Below are 21,070 nucleotides of genomic sequence, written 5' to 3' on the forward strand. Positions count from 1 at the left end.
TGTAGAATTATACCATGTTCCAGGGTAGGAAGGTTTAATACCACAGAGATCTTAATTTATTCCGAATCTATAAATTCAAAACTATTGTAATAAAAATTCTGTCAGGCTTTTTGATGGAACTTGACAATGTGATCCTGCATTTGTCAAAGGTGATTTAAAAAGAAGAATAAAGTAGGGAGACATGGCCTATCAAATATCAAGAATTATTATAAGCTGTAGTAATAAGACAGTATGGTATTGGCATGGGGACACACAGATCAATGGAATAGAATAGAGAATTCAGAACAGATTGACACATAAATAGCTACTTGACATTTGACAGAAGTTATATTTCAAATCATTGAGGAAAAATATTCAGATAATGATGCTAGGGCAAGTGGTTATCCATATTGTAAAAAGTAAAATTAAATCTTTTATTCAAAAATGAAAAATCCTCCAACAAGTGAAAAATTCTCAAAATTTTTAAAGAAAATATTTGAGAATATCTTTGTGGCTTTGAGGTTTGAAAGTGTCTCTTAAACTGTACACATAAAGCACAAATCATAAAGAAATATTGATAATTTGACACACATATTTACACATACACACAGGCATACTTGTACATACATAGCTGTGCATGTGTGTATGCTTCTGAACAACACACACAGTGAATGAATTGAGAAGATAAGCTGCAGACTGGAAGAAGATATTTGCAATGCATAAAGCTGATGAGTGATTTGCATCCTTTGAAACAAAGAGAGGCAGAAGACCATGACATCTTGCATCAGATTCCTGGGTCTGAATCTTAGCTCCAACACTTAATAACTGTGTGTGACCTTATGCAAGTTATTTAACCTCTTTTGACTTCCGTTTTTTCATTTTAAAAATAATGATCTTACCTACCTGACAGGTTGTAGGGTTGTTGTGAAGATTAAATTAGTTAATATGTATAAAGCTCTAAGAATAATGTCTTACATGTAACAAGTACCCTCCCAAACGTTAGTTATTATTACTAATATTGCTCATAGTATGTAAAATTAATCTAAATCAATGAAACGAACAATCCAGTAGAAAAATCAGCAATGGATAAGAATTAATACTAGAGGAATTCTGTATGGCAAATAAGTACATGAAAAGATGCTCAATGTCCCTGGTAATTTGGAAAATGCAAACTAAAACAATAGTGAGGTGTAAGTTTATACTGATCAGGTTACAGAAATCCAGAAGTCTGAAATTGCAAGCGTGTGGAACCGTATGAACTCTCATATACTGTTGATGTGAGTATAATTTTCAAAACTGGTTATCAACAATTAAGACAAGAATTTGGTGACACTTGGTAAGTCTGAAAATGCACATACTTAACAACTCAGAGTTTCCATTGAATGTGCTGTAGGGAAGCTCTTGCAAATGTGTACAAGGACATGTGTAAGAACATTTCCTGAAGTCTTGTATGTAACAGTGAAGAACCAGAAAAAAATACCCACTAAGAGGGGAATGGATAAATAAATTTCTGTGTATTCATATAAAAAATAAAATACAGAATTCATCACTAAAATGAAGTATTGCTAAGTTTATCTCATGATAAATCTCAAAACTTAAAGATGATTTAAAAAAGCAAGCTAAAGATGCAGTTTGGATACTATCTGTATAAGAATTTTAAACATACAGAACTAATATATATTATTTATGGATATATTTGTAAGTTGTGAAAGAAAGAAAAACTTATGGGAATGATAAACACCAAATTTAAGATACTGGTTTTCTCTGAGGAGGGCAGGAAAGGAAAGACTGGGATATGAGTACACAGGCAATTTGAAGTGTATCTATAATTTTTTATTTCTTTGAAATAAAGTGAAAAAGTCTGAAACAAATATGGCAAAATGTAAACATTTGTTCAGGTTGGGGGCTGAGAGCTGTGCCATTGTTCTCTGAGTTTTCCTGTGTGTTTGAAATATTTTGTGAAATAAAAAAATTGAGATTCATACAAATATATATACTTATATATACATATATATTCACATGCACATTTATTTTTAAAGATCCATCTCTTTTAAAATTTATAGCATATTAACTAAAATCTAAAGGACATAACAAATGTGTTAAGAGTTTGGTCCTTTACAGCAACGTTAAGTTCAGCTCATACATGACTCCAGGACACAGAATCAAGCAAAGAACTAGGCTGTTTAAGGTGTTTTCCCTTGCTTTAGTCATTAATCCTTTAGGCACAATGAGTGAATCTTACTCCTCAGGTTGATCTCGGTGTATTTATGTTTCAGTGATGCCGAGACCTCAGGAACTGAGCCGTATGCCCCTTTGCTGTTTCTCAAGGAGATAACTTGAGCAAAGGACGGCAAACTCGCATGCAGTATTTAGTATTTGCAAGTTGAAATATGGGAAAAGAATTATGAAGAGAGCTGGGGTAAGGGAGAAGGTGCTCAGGGAACCTGGGGAGGAAAGGATAATGGCCCCGGGCAGTGACAGGAATGCTTTCTCATTTATAAATAGCAGGATGGACCATGGTCTTTGTAGTCCCTTGAAGCTTTGCAATTCTATGGTTTCACTGGCACACGTGTTCTTTTTCCATGCTGTTTTTAAAAAGGGGACGTAATTTGCTGCAATTTTATGCCCAACTCTGTAAGCTGACCTCTAGTAGTATGTTGAATATTCAATGTATCTACGTTTCTGCTCAAGACTTTTCTCACTTCAGTCCACTATTCAGTGTGTGCTCAATCCAGGACATGTATTTGATTTGTTCAACTAAATGCATATATGACTTGTCCTTGGGTGACCTTGGTGTTCTCATTACCCTCCATTTTCCTGTGGAGTGGATGAGCATTGGTGTGACCTTAAAAAAATGGCTGCCAAGTGCACCTGCATTAGCTCTCTAACTAGGTTCTTAGTGAGCGAGGATGCAAATTATGTGCATTTTTGAGAACTTAGTTCTATAAATAGACCCCCAACCTATCTTACAACCAAAGTTATTTTAGGATAAATGAAATACATCTCTGAAGTTGTTAAATAGGCTCCCCTTCTATGATAAAAACTAGAAATAAAACCCGTCTAACCTAATATTAGGGTTACATTAGAAATGGGACAAGCCTAAAATTATACATTTATGAGAGAGATATATTGGTGATGGTGATGATGACCCTTTTGTTCTGAGCTATTAGAAGTGAGCAGAATGTAAAGTAATTAAAATAACAGAATTCTGGGAAATGGTGGAATGAGAAATTAAAAGCTGTGATACAGTTTTATGTTCTTATGGAAATCCATTGATCATAATTAGCACATAAGCTAAATCAGAATGAATGGGTAGATTCTAAAGTACAGGCGTAATATTGTAGGTTATGGATAATGTCTTTCCTTTTTGTTTAATGGATATATGATTGGTTCTCAAAGGCTGTTCACCTGGTAATGGAAATGGGTTTCCCTTAAAAGCCCTTCTTCTGGCTTTCATAGCACCAAGACATTATGGTTTTCTTCAGGCATGATGTAGATGCAATGTATGTGCTGTCAGCTTAAACAGGTACTAGAACAGACAGCTCCAAGGTAGAGGGCAAGGGCAAACAATCAGAAGTGGCCATCTATTGTGAAGATCATCAAACAGGCATGCCATCAATGGACTCAGGCGAGAACCTTAGAAATTAATCAGCCCGACTCTCAGTGTTTAGCTAGGCTGATTATATAAGCCCTGGAAAGTGAGCACGCGGTGGCAGGCCTGGGAAACTAAAGTTAATAGGAGTTCAATTCCAACAAAGGCTGGGAAGACGGATCAATTTGCAATATTCTTTTCTGCACCCATGCAACAAAGCAGAAACATGAAAGCCAAACATTAAGGGATGCTCCCTATGAACTGGACAAATCAATAAGCATCAGTGGTAAAGAAAAAAGTTTCTCATTCTCTTGAGTACCCCAAGGGCTTTTCCATTTCAGGAAGTGATGAGTAGTGGTGGCCTCTGTCATGTTCCCTTCCCCTGCACGGTGTCATCTCCTGCCTGCTCAAGGTGAACACTGTTAAGCATCAGCTGAAGGAGGATTTGGAGGGAGCATTTAGGAATATGACTGCCTCTTGTTAGAGATGTGCTGTGCTGGCTGGAAGGCAGATGGACAACTGTGTCTGTGGCCTCAGGGGGAAACGTGGAGGGAAGGGTCAAAAGTAAGATGGTAGGTTTCCCTGTTCCCCAAACATGCTGGAAGTACCAGGTGAGTGTTTTTTCCTGTCAGGGTTGAAGGGCTGCATAATATTGTGAGTTCCCTTTTTCTTCTTGGACTTGAGTCAGCGATGGAGAGCTGGAAGAATAGTCAGCAGACAAAGAATATGCAGGAAGCAATTTAGAGATAGAAGAATATGCTTAAATCTAACACAGGCTATTAATGACGTGATCCCAGCCTTGGCTTAATATAGCAGAGACCCAGATTTCAATGTGAGCGGGTGCAGGTGTGTGCATGCATGTGTGCAAGAGTGTGCACATGTGGACCTGTGTGTGCATGCGTATATATATATATATATAGGCATGAGAAGAAATAGGACAAGCAAGAAAGGGACTGTCAGGGTAAGCACTTTCTGAAACTTATGAGACTGTCAGACCAATTCTTTTCCCTTCTAAATCATTTCCCATAAAACAAGGAGATGATTATCTGACTGCTAGAGGAAAGCGTGGGTGTTATATTTCATTTGGGGGGGAATGTAGATTTATGGCAGATGGGATTTTTTTTTTAAACCAACAACCTAACAATGGCAGAGTTCATAGTGTGAGTTAAAGCACTTGCCTATGTTTTGTGTTTTAAGCTGATGGGATTTACACACATTTGTAGTGGTTTCAGGGGCTGTGCCATCGGAGGGACACTTGTTCACGAAGTACAAAGATGGAGAAAGAGTCTTGTACCTGTTTAACAAAGACAGTGCTTTCCCAACACTTGCCCAAGGCATTCTGCAACTAGAGACATCTGTTCACTGGGAAAATGATTAAAATGGATTTCACAAAGGAAGAGAAGGTTAATTCACTGACTAGTAGGAACAGAGCATCTATTCAGTGTAAGACAGTGTGCCAAGTGCTTGGGATGAAACAATGAAATGGCAGGTCCTGCCTGCAGGAAACTCACAGTCACTGGTGAAGGTGGATGAGTAACCAGACCACTCCATTATAAGGTGGTTATTTTCCAGTGAAGCCACATACCAGCTGCCATGGGGTCCCAGAGAGGGAAGGGCTAAGCTCTCCCGAGTGGTCAGGGGGAGTGAGTCTTGCAGACGGAATCCCCAGGGCAGTGGGGAAGTTCTGGAGACTGGGAAGAGCAGGGGGCCTGCGAAGGTAGTGTGCACTTGAGGATCTGTGAGCAGCTTGGCTAGATCGGGCTGTGGGTGCACGTTGATGAGGGGTGGCATATAGAGGCGGGGTGAGGCCTGCAGCAGGGGAGGGCAGAGGCCAGTTTTGGACATTTAGAACTTTAGTAGAGGTGGAAATGTGTCACAATTACTTTGGTTGGCGAAATGAAGCTTTCTGACTAGAAGAGAAGTCATCCACCTCTCATCGTTTTTAACTGGATAAAGAAAAAAAAGTACCTTTTAATAAAATTTCCATCTGCAAGATGAGAATCATAAAAATGTGCCATCTTCTGCAGGTTGATATCCCCACTTCCCTCAACAGTTCTTCGTATTGAAATGGAAGTGTTTCAGACCTCTCGCTGTCTTGGTCTAGCCCCTGTGGAGATAACCTGGTTTATCAGAGTTCTGCTCAAGGCATGACACAGAAAGCTAGAGCACTCCCAAAGTGTGGTCTGTTGTCAGGGGGTGTAGGGAACGGATTTGTCCCAACTTGCTCTGCTGGCACGCTCTGGATTACCCATGTTAACAGCCGCATTGCACTGTTTGTTGGTCTTGAGCTTTCAGGATGAAAACTTCCAGGTCCTTTTCATGTCAATGATAGGAAGGAAGCCAACTCTGTCTTTTTATACAACTGAGGTTTTGTACCCCAGTTAAGAGCTTAACCCTTAATGAATCTTAAAAGTGATTAATTTTTTTCTTATTGAATCCTGATATATCTACCCAAAATATAAGCCATATAGCATTTAATGGGGTTTTATAATTAAAATATTTTTATTTTAACAAGATTGGAAGTAAAAATGTAGAAGGTAAAAAAATAACCAACCCAATTTTCCTAACAAATCATAGTGTTATTATTTTGTCTTAGTTCCTATGCAGAAAAAACCTATATGGCTTCGTAATCATAAAACAAGTAAAATTTCGTAGTCTGGTTTTAAAATAACACTTCTTAAGTATTTTTCAGATTGCCACAATCTTCAAAATAAAAGCCTAACACCGTTGCATAATATTCTATCTTGTGGTTGTATCACAATATACTGTACATTATTCTATCATTGAACAATGGGTTGTTTTCTATATTTAAATTGTTATAAAAATACTGCAACAATGATTTTTTGCATATTTAAATTTTTTTCTTTTGAATTATTTTCACCTGGTCAGATTACTAGGTCAAAGATAAGCAAAGTTTTAATGGTTGTTGAAACGCAGTGCTCTCTAAAATCCAATGCCACTTGTACCAGAAATGTGACAAACTAGGTCTTCACCTTCATTTGTGACGGCAGAGCCAAGACTAGTTATTGGTTATTGAATCAGCCATTACCGATTCAACTCAGTGTAATGTCATTCTGCCCTCATTTCTCCACATAGGAGAGCATTTGTGGGCTATATGGAGGCAAGGATCTTGCCCACTACCATATCATGAGTCTTGCAGTTTCTAATGCATAATGAAGTCTCTAATGCATAATGAAGTCTCTATAAATATGTGTTGAATGAATAAAATGCCTTCCAAATTCCATAACATTTTTTTTGACATACCATTCATTAACCCCATTAAAAAATAAAGGACTGATTAGTAGTGATTCATTGTTGATGAATCCTTTAGACCCCCCAGTATTCACCACTTTCTTTGTTAAGGACCCTTATACCATCGTTCAGGTAATAGGTTTTATTTTTTAGTTGCAACACATTATAAATGAAATTATCTTTTTACAAGCAAACAAAGCTTACCGAAATTGGAAACAAAAAAGCAATTTCTTCTAATTTTTATACTCTAGATAGCAGCATGGCCTTTTTTAAGAACGTAACCATACAATTTGCAGGTTTTTAGCAGTTCTGCAAAATCTTTTCTATACCCATTATACATTTATTCAGTAGGTGTTTACTGAGGGACTATTATGTACCAGATACTTGGGTGTTAGTTTAGAGCAAGACACACATTCTTTGCCCTCATATAGTACATTGTCTAGTGGGGAAAACAGACACCAAAGAGTAATTAAAAATGCTGAATTTTTGTAAATACAGAGGGCTAAAGAAGTCTATTACAGGCTGACATATAACTATTCTGCTAGTCATTTCTGGAGGAAATAAAATGTACTGAGTCCTAAGGTATGAATAAGAGTTACAGAGCAGTAGGTGGTGTGGTCAGGAAGGGGGGTGGTAAGAGGGCAGAGCACGAGCTGTGCTCTGATGCCCGAGAGAGCGGGCTGCAAGCATGGAAAGCCAGGTGAAGTCGAGTGCAGGTGGGTTACAAAGAGGGATACAGAGTGAAGCAGCGTGAGGGGCTTTGGTTTCTACCGGAAGGGCAATGAGAAGCACTGAGGGTTATAAGCAGGGCAGTGTGGCCTGATCACATGAGCCACAGGAAAGGAAGCAGTCTTGTCTATTTGATTTATACTGAGTGTTGGTGGAGGCAACACCCATGGGATTCCCTTTGTATTGCAAAATGGACCAATGAGCTGAATCCTCTCTTGAGTTTTTTGCATTTTGATTTTTCTTCCCCTCAGACTTGTCCAGATTTGTCACCAGTATAAGGAGGCACAAATCTGGGCTTTGCCCCTGGACGTCCTGAGCTGGTGGTTTCCACATTCCCCGTTCTAGAAATGGGGGTCCGGTTTTGAAGAGGGAGGCTGTCCTGTAAAATCAGCCTCTGGACAACGTCTGTAGCACCAGCTAGTCCAGACTGTGAATTTTTTTGAAACACCCAGCTCTGTTCTGGGGCCTGGGTCTGCCATTCTAACACAATTTAGGTAGATTTTGTTAGTTTGTAAGTAGTTTCATTTACAATGCATTGTGATTAAAAAATAAAATCCATTACTAAGCCATGTTAAGATGGCTGTTGTACTGCTGAGCCCTGGAGGGAGATTGTCTCTGCAGAGGGCAGCAGCAGGGAGGTGTGCGGGAGGTGCAAGGGTGGGCCGTCTCCTCGCTCTGATTCTCCAGGGACTGCCCTCACTCGCACAGGATAGAGTCATACTTACCATCATGCCAGCCGGCCTGTCTGCGGGGAATGCTCTAGTAGAAGCCAACTGTTTTCGTTGAAATCTTTTTCTTAAAATCCTCCTCCTTTCTTTTTCTGGAGGCATTTGTTCATGTTATTGCTTTCAGTGACTTGTCTGGCTGCTGCTAGACCCGAGAGTTCTAGCCGAAGCCAGGTGCTTAACTGTGACTTGAGTAGAGACTAGTTACGAAGTAGAAGACCTGATTGGATCTGAGTATATACATTTCTACCAACAATAACTAGAACAGTGGCTACCTCCCCCCGACCCCGCACTGTTAGTTGAGTGTCTTTAATGTGCCAGACACTGTGCTTGATGCCTTGCTTATATTTTCTCTCTTCTTTACAAGGACCCTGCAAGGTCGGTATTCATATTGCTGTCATCTAACGTGTGGCAGGGTAGGGGGCTCCCAGCAGGAAACAGGTGGCCTACTCAAATTAGAATAATTCGAGAAGAGTTTAATAAAGGGACTATTTACAAAAGTGTGGTTAGAGTGAGGGAAATCCCATGCATGGTGTGCCTGGGGCTAGTAACAGTAGAGTTCCTTTGTTACGAGTCTAAGACTGAAGGAGGAGGAACGAGGGAGTGTGTGTGGGGATGGGGAGGCTGTTTGAGGATGCCGTCAACAGGGGTTGAGTCTTTCCCTTAAAGGATAGGCTTGGTCCACAGCAATCCTGAAGCAGTGGAGCAAAGGAGGTAAATATCCCCATGTCACACTTCTCTCTCTCTCCAACCTTCCATTTGGAAGCCAGGGAGCTTGTTCTTGTTTCCATACGGTGCAGGGTGGAGAAGGGTGATGAGGGTGCACATGGAAACTCTCTAGTACATCTGCCAAACTCTTTGATACATTTAGTATTCAGCTCCCTGCTGACCTCTCCTCCCCTAGTCCTGTCTCCATGACTGGTAATGGGGACTCCAACATGCAGGTGTTTGGTCCATGAACATTGTGGCCTCTCAGTTGTTTTACCTTGTCATCCCCCAGATTGTTTCCTCCTCCCAGCTTCTTTGCTCACTCTCTCTGTCATGCTCATACTCATACTCATAATCTTATCGCTACCTTGAGACCTCCAGGCCAGGGGTACTCCCCCTGGTTCACTGTCCTTTCTTGTCCTCATGTCCACACTTCCTACCTGTCCCAGCTAGGGGTCCCTAGCTGGTTAGGATCACTCCTGCCTCCTTTGCCCCTCTCTGACTCTAGAGTCCTCCTGATAAGACCTAGCTCTGGTTTACACCATCCAGCTATCTCCTCCATGTCTGTACTTGAGTAGCTGAACTTCTTGGAGAAAACATACAACTGGGCCAGCTGATCACATACTAAAATCAGGCCACAAATCTCAAATGAGCTCTTATCCACATGGCCTTTCCACTGCACTTCCCCCATAGGGAAGTACTTTCTTTCTCACCAAGTTACTTAACACCTCCCTTCCTCAAAACTGTACTTTCTTTTGGTTCATTTCCCAGCTGAGGAGCTTCCTTTGTACTGTATGTAGAGAATAAAATAAGTCAGCTAAGAAATCTCCCTACTTCCCATCACCTGAATCTGTACGTATACTCACACCTTCCATCTTCCGTCTTGTTGCAGTGAAGTGTTCTGTCCTTATTTACATCCAAACCATCCACTTGTGTTCTAGATCCTATCCCCAACCGTTCTCAAGGTCATCCTTGTGAGCGGCTACACGTGCTCTAGTATTTTCTGTCTTAAAACACATGCATAAACTGGCTGGTACCACATTCATTTCTCTGCTCCTCTTCGCAGCAAAACACCTTGATCTTGTCATCTGTAGTCTTTCTCTCCACTTCCTCACTTCTCCCCCGTTGACTACCAATTCTGCTTTTCCCCTGAAACTGTTGTATCAAGGTCACCTATGACCTTTTATGTTTTAAAATTCTGTGGTCAACATCTTGTCTTCAGATTACTTGTCTTCTCAGCAGCTTTTGATACAACCTTCCACACTCCTTCTTAAAAACAGTTTTTCTCATCTTTTCCATGACAGCTGCTTTCTGGTTCTGCTCCCACCTCACCGGCAGCTCAGTCTTAGCCTCCTTTGCTGACTCCTTCTCCTCTGGCTGACCACCAAAGGATCGCATGACCAAGGCCTTTCACTTCTCTTGCTATACATTCTAGCTTGATAATATCATTCATAAAATGATGGTGCTCAAAGTTTTATTTCTCGCTCAGATCACTCCCCTGAGCTTGTATGGTTGACCCTTGAACCACGTGAGTTTGAACTGCATGGGTTCACTTACATGCAGGTTTTTTTTAGCAGTAAATGCTGTAATACTACGTGATCTGTAGTGGGTTGAACCCATGGATATAGAACTGCAGATACTGAGGACCTGTGGTATGGAGGGCCGACTTACAAGTTATATGCGGATTTTCAGTTGCACAGAGATCCACACCCCTAACCCCACGTTGTTCAAGGGTTGGCTGTGTATTCAACTGCTCCTTAAGCTCTCTGTAGGATGAGTTAGTAGGCATCTGTAGGAAACACTGCTGGGAGGTCTCCCACCTCATTTACTCTTCCTGAATGCGCACCTGGACTGCACATTCCAGCCTCCCTTACAGATGGGTGTGGCCATGTGACAGATTTCTATCCTGGCATGTGGGCAGAAGTGATGTACATCACTTCTAGGTTTTGCCCATAAAAACCTTCCACATGTGATTGTCTGTACTCTATCTTTCAAATGGATACGAATGAGCACAGTGACTTCTAAAGCCAAATGTTGAAGATAGATGGGCCATAACGTGGAAGGAACATGAGACTCTGAATCACGACTTACAGGAGAGCTGCCTGCCAGTGAAGAATAACTGATGTGGGTTTTAACTGAGGAAGAAACTAAATCTTATTGTGTTAAGCATTTGGATTTTAGTGTTTGTAAGAGCAGCTAGACTTACCTTAATGAATGGAGCATCTTAACCTTAACCTGCCCCAAGCGGAACTTTTGGTTCCCTTTATCCCAAACCTGCTCCAACCCCAGTCTCACCCATCCCAGTAAATGGGGCCACCGTCCATCACTGCTCAGCACTAGATGAGTGCCTAACATATACTAAGTGCTCATAGATACTTGTTGAATAAATAGGTGTTATCTCTGAATCATTTTTTTCTCTCTCATCTAATCCACCAGTAAGCCGTCTAAGCTCCATTTCATGGTAGTCTATCTACTTCTCTCCACCTCTGCTATAAGCACCTTGGTTCCAACGTCTGCCAGCTGTCAGTGGCATTATTGCAGTAGCCTCCTATCTGGACTCTGCTATGTTATTTTACCCTCCAACCCAATCCTGTCATAGCAGCTAGATTGAGCTTTGGAAAATGTAAATCAGATCACATTCTCCTTGTCAAAGCCCCACAGCGGCTTCCCTTTACACATGGAATAAAGTTCCCATCCTAATGCAGGTCTGCAGGGCCCTCTGTGTCCTGGCCACTGCTTCCCTCTCTGACTGGCTCAGGAAGCTCTGGCCGCATTGCCCTTTTCCTGTCCATGAACACCTCTGCCTTGTTTCCACTGCAGGGCTTTTCCTCTGGCTGTTCCCTCTGCCTGAAATGCTCTTCCCTGCTTTCCTTATGGCCAGCTGCTTTTTCTCAATCAGGTCTCGGCTCAGATGTTCCCTCTTCAGAGAGGCCTCCTTCAGCCATCCAACGTAAAGGGGCCCCTCCTCACTCGCTCTCAGCACCTGTTCTATCTTTATCATTGCGCCTAGAACGACTTGACTTAGATAGTGTATTTCATTGTCTTCCCTCTGCCCCCACGAGGGACCTAGCTTACCTTGTTTAACACTGTATTCTCATCACTCGAGGCAGTATCTACCATTTAGTACATGCCTAATATGTGGCTCAAAAAATGAACAAATTTTTAGCTAAGCTTACACAAATTCAAACACCGTCTTGCCTCTGATTTATTCAAGGCTCATACGTGGTTCAAGGTTAGCTTGTTGCCAGCATTAATACCATTGATTATTATCATTAAAATTTTTAAAAATTTTATAAAAGTAAAGCTTTAATGTTTTCATTGCAGAAAATTTGGAAAATACAAACAAGCAAACATAAATAATTAAAAAGGGACTGTAATACAGCATCTCTGAGCTAGTCATCATTGATATTTTGGTGTTTTTCTTTCTTTCTGATTATTTACAAACATATTAAGCAAAAGTAGCATTGTTTCCCACAGTGGAAAATTGGCCATATCTTTCCATGTCATAGTAGTCTTGTTCGGCAAGCATCTTCTTAGAGGGCACTTCAGCACAGCTTCAAGTTCGGTGGTGGCTGTTCCTTTGGAAAATTGCTCTGGGTCTGCCAAGTGGACATGTCCTCTGGTCATGGTCTTGCATCTCTGCAGGCACTGGATGATGTCAATTTATCACTGCTGTTGTCCTGGGGGTGGTGCTGAAAGTCAGGTAATGCTGTTCTTTCTGTGGTTAATTTTTTGTTTGTTTGTTTTTAAAGCTAAGAAGTGAGACCTATTGCAGAATTCTGTGACCCAGCTGGTTCATTGGTGACAGGCTAATGTCTCCCAGAGTGTCTGTGGGAGCTTGCAGATTGGCAGCAATGAAACCAACCTCCATTACATGTAATAAAAGTAGGAATCTTAATAAAAAGTTAAACAAGAAAGGGGCACAGTAAGAGCTGCATCCTACTTGCCTTGGGTCCTGGCAAATTGTCATGTAGTTACTGCAGCCCCAAAAGACAAGCCATTGAGCTGTGGCTCAGTTACAATTTCTTTTTCAAATTCTGTACATTAAAGGAACAATTATAACTAATTATTATGTTTATGTATATATAACTAATGTGTGTGTGTGTGTGTATGCTGCAAGACCAGAGGACCAGAAAAAGGGCAAATCCAGCTAATGCCCTGCAGGTAGAAAAATATTTTGGCTTTTTAATTGTTTATCTTAGTGGACTGTATGGGATGGTTGGTCCAAAGACATTGTTTGACTATGAATTTGGTTGAAGGATCACTGTTGTTCATTAATAATTGGAAGTTGGGGTGAAATAAGCTCCTCAGCTCATATTGCTATATACTCAGACCCCACAGAGAAGTCTTACCAAAAGAGCTCTTTTGTGGCTTCAAAGGGAATTTTCTACAAGACATGGTATGGTAGGCTGAATAATGGCCCCAGTGATGTTCACATTTCTAATCCTTGGAATCTGTGAATATGTTACCTTACATGGCAAGACGGACTTCGCAGGTGTGTTTCCTCTAAGATCAGGAACAAGACAAGGATGCCCACTCTCACCACTTTCATTTAGCATATTATTGGAAGTCCTAGCCACAGTGCAGACGAGAAAAAGAAATAAAAGGAATCCAAACTGGAAAGGAAGACTAAAACTGTCACTGTTTGAAGATGACATTATAGTATACATACAAAATCCTAAAGATGCCACCAAAGACGGCTAGAGCTCATCAGTAAATTCAGTAAAGTTGCAGGATACAAAATTAATATACAGAAATCTGTAGCATTTCTATACACTAACAATGAACTATCAGAAAGAGGAATTAAAGAAACAGTCTCATTTACAGTCACATCAAAAAGAATAAAATGCCTATTTACAGAGGTAAAAAACCTATACTCAGAAAACGATAGGACACTGATGAAGGTAATTGAAGACAATACAAATGGATGGAAAGATACAATGTATTCATAGACTGGAAGAATTAATATGGTTAAAATGACTATACTACCCAAGGCAATCTACACATATAGTGCAACCCTTATCAAAATACCAATGGCATTTTTTTATAGAACCAGAACAAATACTTTTAATATTTGTATGGAACTACAGAAGACCCTGAGTAGCCAAAACAATCTTGAGGAAGAAGAACAGAGCTGGAGGTATCACACTCCCTGACTTCAGATTATACTACAAAGCTACAGGAATCACAGCAGTATGACACTGGCACAATACAGACACATAAATCAATGGAACAGGATAGAGAGCCCAGATAAAAACCCATGCACTTATGGTCAGTTAATCGACAACAAGGGAGGCAAGAATACACAATAGGGAAAAGATAGTCTCTTCAGTAAGTGGTGCTGGAAAAACTGTGCTCTACATATAAAAGAGTGAAATTAGAACATTCTCTGACACCATATACAGAAAGAAAGTCAAAATGGATTAAAGTCCTAACTGTAAGATTGGAAACCATAAAACTCGTAGAAGGAAACATAGGCAGAACACTCTTTGACATAAATCATGGCAGTATTTTAAAAATCTGTCTCCTAAGGCAAAGGAAATAAAAACAAAAATAAACAAATGGAACCTATTTACATTGAAAGGCTTTTGTACAGCAAAGGGCACCATCGACAAGACAAAAAATACCTACTAATAGAGAGAAAATATTTGTAAATGATATGACCAAGAAGGGGTTAATATCCAAACTATGTAAACAACTCATAGTAAAAAATGTCCAAACAGCCTGATTAAAAAAATGAGTGGAAGATCTGAATGGACATTTTTCTAAAGAATACATACAGATGACCAATAGGCACATGAAGAGTTGCTCAGCATCGCTAATCATCAGGAAAATGCAAATCAAAACCATAATGAGATGTCGCCTCACACCTGTCAGAATGGCTCTCATCAAAGAGACCACAAATAACAAATGTTGGTGAGGATACGGAGGAAAGGGAACCGTTGTACACTTTTAGTGAGAATGTAAATTGGTGCAGCCACTGTGGAAAACAGTATGGAGGTTCCTCAGAAAACTAAAAGTAGAACTACCATATAATGCAGCAGTTCCACTCCTGGGTATATATCCAAAGGAAATGAAAACACTAATTTGAAAAGATACGTGCACCCCTTCATAACTGCATTATGGAATAGTCAAGATACGGAAGCAACCCAAGTGTCCATCAGTGGCTGAATGGATAAAAAAGATATATATACTGGAACACTACTCAGCTATAAAAAAGAATGAAATTTTGCCAATTGCAATAACTTGGATGGCTTTGGAGGGTATTATGCTAAGTGAAATGTGTAAGGCAGAGAAAGACAAATACTGTATGGTATCATTTATATGTGGACTCTAAACAAATAAAACATACTAGTGAATGTAATAAAAAAGAAAGACTTACAGATAGAACAAACTAGTGGTTGCCAGTGGGGAGGAGGAAGGGGCTTGGGGCAAGATAAGGGTAGGTGATTAAAAGGTACAAACGACTATGTATAAAATAAATAAGCTACAAGGATATATTGTACAGCACAGGGAATATAGCCAGTATTTTATAATTATAAATGGAGTATTAGCTATAAAAATTTTAAATTACTATATTGTACACCTGAAACATATATTATTGTAAATCAACAATACCTCAATAAAAAAAAAACACCACAATCCAATACCAGTACACACCAAAACCTGGTAACACCAAGTGCTGATTAAGATGACAGGCAACTGAAAAATGGCTTTGTTGCCAGCTGGCTGTGTGGCCTTGCTCAACATCTGAGCGTCTCTGTGCCTGAACATCTGCACCTGGAAACAGAGCCATCTTTCTGTATCTGAGCAGGATTACTGGAACCTAGGGCCCTGTAGCTCTTATTCACTGCCATAGGGCCTGGCACATAGTAAGAGCTTAATAAATAATGGTTAAGGATAAGGACTCCGGAGCCAGCCTGCCTGGGTTCAAATCTTGTCTTTGACCTTAGGCAAGTTACCTAACCTTTCTGTGCCTCACTTGTTTCGTTTGTAAAGTGTTGATAACAATATCTACCTTCTAGGGTGGTCATGGAGAATAATGAATTCATGTTTGCCAAGTGCTGAGAATACTTCCTGGAACACAGGAACAGCCATAGCAGTGTCTGCCAATGTTAGTGTGTCAACATTCACTTAATAAGTATTTATTCAGCAAAAAAAAAAAAAAAAAAAAAAAAATGAGGGGCAGCTGGGAACTCTCATTCATTGCTGGCAGATTTCAAAACTGGCCACACCAGAAAACTGGCCTTCTTATAATGTAAAAGATACACTTGTTGAAGACCAGTAATCTTGCTCCCGCGTATTTGTCCTAGAGAAATGAGACTTGTGCTCACACAGCAGTCTGTATGCAAATGTTCATCTAAACTCTGGCCATAATGGCCCCAAACTTGAAATAACCCAAGGGTCCAACAGGTGGATGCGGCTCAGCAACCCAAAGGAGTGAGCTGTTGACACATGCAGCATCTCAAAGATGTCATGCTGACGCCAGTCTCACAGGTTACAGGCTGTGTGATTCCATTTATATTACATTCTTGAAAAGAGAAACCACAGTGTGGAGATCAGTGGCTGCCAGGGGTTAGGATTAGGGAGACTGTAAGTATAAAGGCATAGCAGAGGTTTTTGTTTTTTTGTTTGTTTTAATGGAGCAATGGAAATGCTCATTTGTGGTAGGGGTTAACGTATGTGCACATGTCTTAAAATTCACAGAACTGTACACTAAGAGTAAATTTTACTGTATGATAATTGTTTTAAAAATTTGAAGTGTTTTAAAATCAGGTTCAGTAAAAATTGTACTTCATTTTGTGTTTTTATTTTGAAACAATTTCAAACATAGAAAAAAGTTGTAAGAATAGTACAATGAACTGACATACACATCACCCAAATTCACCCAAATATTAACAGGCGTCTGCCACGTTCTCTCTAGTATGCAGATGTTAGCAGTAGCTTTGTTGGTAACAGCACAAACCTATGAACAACTCAAATGTTCATCAACAAGTGAATGCATTAAAAAACTGCGGTATATTCATACAATGGAATACTACTTAGTGATATGAACAAATGAACTGTAAAAAGTTTGAAAATTGCCCATTTTTTAGAAACATGGAAATTAGGAAATTTCACTTGTAAGAATAGAGCTGCAGAATCCATAGTAACAGCGAGAATATTCTCCTTTTAATCCTCCTATTATTTAATTATAACTTTGCCCCTTTTTTCCCTCACCCCTTATCTCTTGTGTTCAGGGACAGAATATGCAGCACTTGTATTAAGGGGACCAGAGTCTCCTGGGAACAGTCCTGTGAACCTGAAGATGAATCGCAACCAAAGCGTTGAGGACTGTTGGGTAAGTTCGAACCAAGACCTGTTGTTTGTTGTTAACATCTTGGCTGCTGTTATCCGTCCTCTTCTCTCCCTGGTACAATGACTATCTGTGAACTCACAGAGGACACCCTTGGCAGCTGCAGGACATAATTACCACATTCCAGAATATCTTTTAGGCATTTGGATCTATGGCTACCTCTTTGGATTGCTCCCCTGCTAACTAACATGTTACTGGCTTGACACAATTGACAGCCGGCTGTGCCGGTGGCGAAAGGACTGCCTCTGGGGCTGTCTCAAAATGAGGTTAATGATGGGCTCGATGGGCTCTCTGGGTTTCTCAGCCATCGTCTACCTGGGAGCAGACTACGTGTGGGGCTCTGGTGTAATGACAGGGGGGTCTCGCCACACAGTCAGATGTACCAAATGGGCCAATTATTCTTCTAGGGGGATCATGGGGATTGTTTTGCTAATTTTGAATGTAATTAAAACAAAGCAAAGTAAAACAAAGCTAGCCCGCTCCTGCAACTACAAAAGGCCTAGGAGGGAGAGGATTCAGAAGCAAACAAAGCTGCTGCTTCCCCTGGGGGTGCAGGTCGGGGGAGGGGGCTTTTCTCAGCTTGCGTTCCCATGTTCCCACACGTCATTAGGACAAGACACAGGGTAATGCGGTTCGCGCTGAAGGTGCAATCTCGGACTGAAAGGATGCTTATCAGTTATTCAGATCAACTTGCACGTTTTGTAGATAAGGAAGCAAAAGCTTGATAGGGAAAATGCTTTCTCTGGGATTCACAACTTTTTTGTAGAGGAGTCAAAACTAGAACCCATTTCTCCCAAATTCTAGCTTGGGAGGGAGAAATCCTGAGGAGTGCTGACCACGCATTGGGTTGGAAGATTCCTACCTGAATATCGAGCATCTTGTGGTCAGGGATTATGCTTGTTCATGTCTGCATCCCTAGCCCCTGGTACCTGGACAATAGAAGGTGCTCAATTAATGTTTGTTGAATGAATGAAATCATAGATCATTAAGTGATTGTTCCACAAATAATAGTTCAGGGAGTCAGGAAAGTTGAAAGTTTCATCAACGCTCAGAAACCAGAATGGACTTCGAAGTACGAGATTGGCTCAATCTTTGCTGTCTTGTTTACTTTTTCTTAACCTTCATGAGTTTTGCAGTTATATTTGAGACAGCTCATAGAGCACAAGTATCTAAAAATCTGATAATCTCTATAGAACTGCATGCTATCCAGTATAGTAGCCAGTAGCCACATGGGGCTGGTAAGCACTTGACATGTGGCTAGTTTGAATTGAGATGTGCTTTAAGTGTGGAATACATACCCAGTTTTCAACAGTACAAAAAAAGGGATGTAAAATGTCTCATTAATAATTTTAAAAATATTGATAACATATTACAATTATAATGACTTAACTATAATATTAAATTAATCTACCTTATATATTTAAAAAACTTTTTCCAATGGGGCTGGTGATCCATACTTGAATGATATTGATGATGAGATGGACCCACATAAAAGAAGCTTACGAAAAGTTTTGTTTGGAATCAGTGTAAGTGAAAACAGTAAAATTAAATTTCAGCATATTGGTTTTATAAAGCAGTTTAGGTTATGGTGATTCAGCAGAGCACAGGAAAGCAAGAAAATGTGTCACATTTATACCAAATTAAAGATGTTGAGTTATGTCACTAATGTATATAACTTTAATTTTGTTTAAGATTCTCTGTCAAAGAAACCTTAATTCCCTGTAAGATGTGTATGTGTGTGTATATATATAAAATAGTTTATTATGTACAGTTAATTCCACTGTTTTGGCTACAATAAAATTGATTTTGAAATTAAAATAATTTTTTTTCTAGAAAATTTAAAATTTACATATTGCTCACATTTGTGTTTTGCATTACATTTCTGTTGGATGCCAGTACTATAGAGCATTCATTTTTGTGGGCTCTAAGACTGGATTAAACAGAAGTTATTTATTTGACCAAGTTTCAATCAGTTAATGAGCTTTAAGTAAATATCCAAAGGACTATGAAGTGTAGCATTAGTGAAGATGTGTCTTCTTTAGTCAGTCCTATTAGTGAAACTCACCAGGTGTCAGCTGGAGACTGAATCTCACGGGGGTTAAGCAGTGTGGATCAGGATTAGGAGCCAGGATTGTGGGACTCCAGATTTTCCAACGTGGTATTCCAAAATGACGGTGTGGTATGCTCAGGACTGATGCATGCCACCAACAATATATTACCCATGTTTCTTAGAGTCTCAACGTTTGTGGTTACTTCTTTTTACAAATTAGGACAGATTCAAGGCCACCTTACTCTTCCTGACTGCATTCCAACATACTTCCTTCAAAAGGGGGAGCAGGCAGGGAGTTGGGTACACCCGTAACAGGGTGGTGGACATCATCTCATTCTGCACTGTTCTCTGCTTGGTTACTATGCACCAGGCAAATTCAGCTTTTAATCTCTGAGCTCACCAGGTTCTTCCCAACCTCAGGGCTTTTGCACTTGCTCTTCCTCTCCTTGAATGTAACTGGAAGGCAATGCCCGGATTGTAGCATTGTTGTGTTCCTTCTCATCCTTTTAAGTCTGTGCTTATATGCTACCTCCTCAGAGGTAGTTCAAAGTTGGTCCTACTAGTTAGTCTTTATTTTGGATCCTTGTTTCTCTTTTCATGTCACTTATTCTAATTTGCAATGATTTTAGTCATGTATTACTAATTAATATCAGCTTTATAGGAGGAGTGATAGGTCACTCTTGTTCACTTCTGTATCTCAGTCACCTAGCATTGGACCTGGTAGAGAATAGAGGCTCCTTTCTTACTTGTTTCATGCACGCATGAATGAATATAAAGATTGGTGTGCCTGTGAACACAGTAGCCAAAATTATATTTCATCTGTGAAGCGGCCACTGTTTCATATAGGCAGTGGCCACGACTGGGAGTAGATCTATTTCTGACTACATTTCATAGGAAGCCAGTTTGGTGAAGGGACACAGAAGGCAATGGTGCAGCTCCTCACCAGTCTAAGTCCTACCTGTGATGGAATGGCTGGACTGGGCTGAGTGGGAGAATGTGGTTTGAATCAGAGTTCATCTCTGTGCACAAATCAGAGGTGCTGCTTAAAAACCCCTGGGTCCAGCACTTTTTTGAAGTTAAAAGGTCCCCAGTGAATCAGGTGACCTGAATAATTTTGTCCTGCATGTAGTACATTTAAGGAAATCACTATTTTGTGACATAAAAGAGTATTAGTAGTCCTTTGATTAATTTACTCTCCCTTTCCTCTGAAATGTGGTGCTAGACATTTTCAAATGAAAGGGAATGGAATGAGTTTTGTCTTGAGTATTGTATCTAAGAATTTCTCAGTATACTTTGAGATGAGGGGAGCCACCTGCAGTTCTGCAAAATCAGGATTGAAAAGCAATGGAATAAGGAGGGTAGTGTTTCTGGGTTATCTAGGGGTGGTGCCAGGAGCTCCCAGGCAGATTTTTTTTTTTTAAGAGGTGATGGCTTTTTGGAGAAAACAGATGGACCCTTTGGCTGACCCAGAGGGTTCCTGCCTGGGTTCAGGGAGATTCCAGGTGGGACTTGGTAACTGCAGGAGTCAGCAGGCTCCGCGGGTGCAGCTCTAGGTTGCTTGGGAGACGGGCATGTGCCAGTGCCTCCCGTTGACATCACACGCACAGACCTTTCCTGCTGCTCCCGGCTGGAAGGAATGCTAAGGGCAGCAGCTTCCTGGGGTGGCAGCTATGGAGCCA

General features: G+C 40.3%; 1 long non-coding RNA gene across 1 annotated transcript in view; it reads left to right on the forward strand.

The window, feature by feature from the left end:
* LOC141573336 (uncharacterized) overlaps positions 1-21,070 on the forward strand; it is a 388,243-nt gene that overhangs the window by 76,316 nt on the left and 290,857 nt on the right. Inside the window, exon 2 of the long non-coding RNA XR_012498994.1 lies at positions 17,226-17,326. This is a non-coding gene — a long non-coding RNA (uncharacterized LOC141573336). The remainder of the gene's footprint in view (positions 1-17,225; positions 17,327-21,070) is intronic.

Source organism: Camelus bactrianus, chromosome 15, assembly GCF_048773025.1.
Source record: "Camelus bactrianus isolate YW-2024 breed Bactrian camel chromosome 15, ASM4877302v1, whole genome shotgun sequence".
Taxonomy (NCBI): Eukaryota; Metazoa; Chordata; class Mammalia; order Artiodactyla; family Camelidae; genus Camelus; species Camelus bactrianus.